Below are 696 nucleotides of genomic sequence, written 5' to 3' on the forward strand. Positions count from 1 at the left end.
ACAAGTCTAAGACTAGATAGCGTTCCATGCTATCAAAGTCAAGGAATTTGACTCCGAGATCCACAGGGACCTTTGGGACCGTGACACGCGTCCCCGTAGCTAGGCGAACAGTGACGATGTCACCCAACCGCGCTTTCAGCGCCTCAACGTACAGCTGACTTCTTTGCATCGTGGAGCGTCGGGTAATTATGCCCGACGCCCCTGAATTGATGAGGATCTTCCATGGCTTCTTGAAGCCCTTTACGGTCGCCTTCACGACCAGCAAGCCCGGCTTGCACACACGTTCCGTGTTCAAGAGCACGGAGCTCTTCGGGGCTGGATCCTGTTGACCTATACCTTCCTGATGCCTAACAGAACTCAGTTCTTCCTCAGTGGGTCACCCCGCGCCTACTGAGTGGTGTCATTTCCCCGTGACGAACCAAACTGGTAGGCGTTGGGGCGATGGTTTGAAGAACCTTGACGCGCCTTTCGCAGGGAGCAACCGTTTCGAAGGTGACGGGTGTCTCCACAGACAAAACACCGTCGAATGTGTGTATGCTGCCCGGCAGCTTGGAGCTTCTCTTCCCGTTCTCAGCATAGCTGAGATCCATGGGCATATGTCCGCTCGACGAGCTGTTGGAGTGTGCATTCCAACCGATTCGTGCCGACTTGAAATTGATTTCGGCATTCAATGCCACATTCACCGCCTCTTCAAAT

This window comes from Plasmopara halstedii (genome assembly GCF_900000015.1).
Source record: "Plasmopara halstedii genome assembly, contig: Scaffold_3060, whole genome shotgun sequence".
Taxonomy (NCBI): domain Eukaryota; phylum Oomycota; class Peronosporomycetes; order Peronosporales; family Peronosporaceae; genus Plasmopara; species Plasmopara halstedii.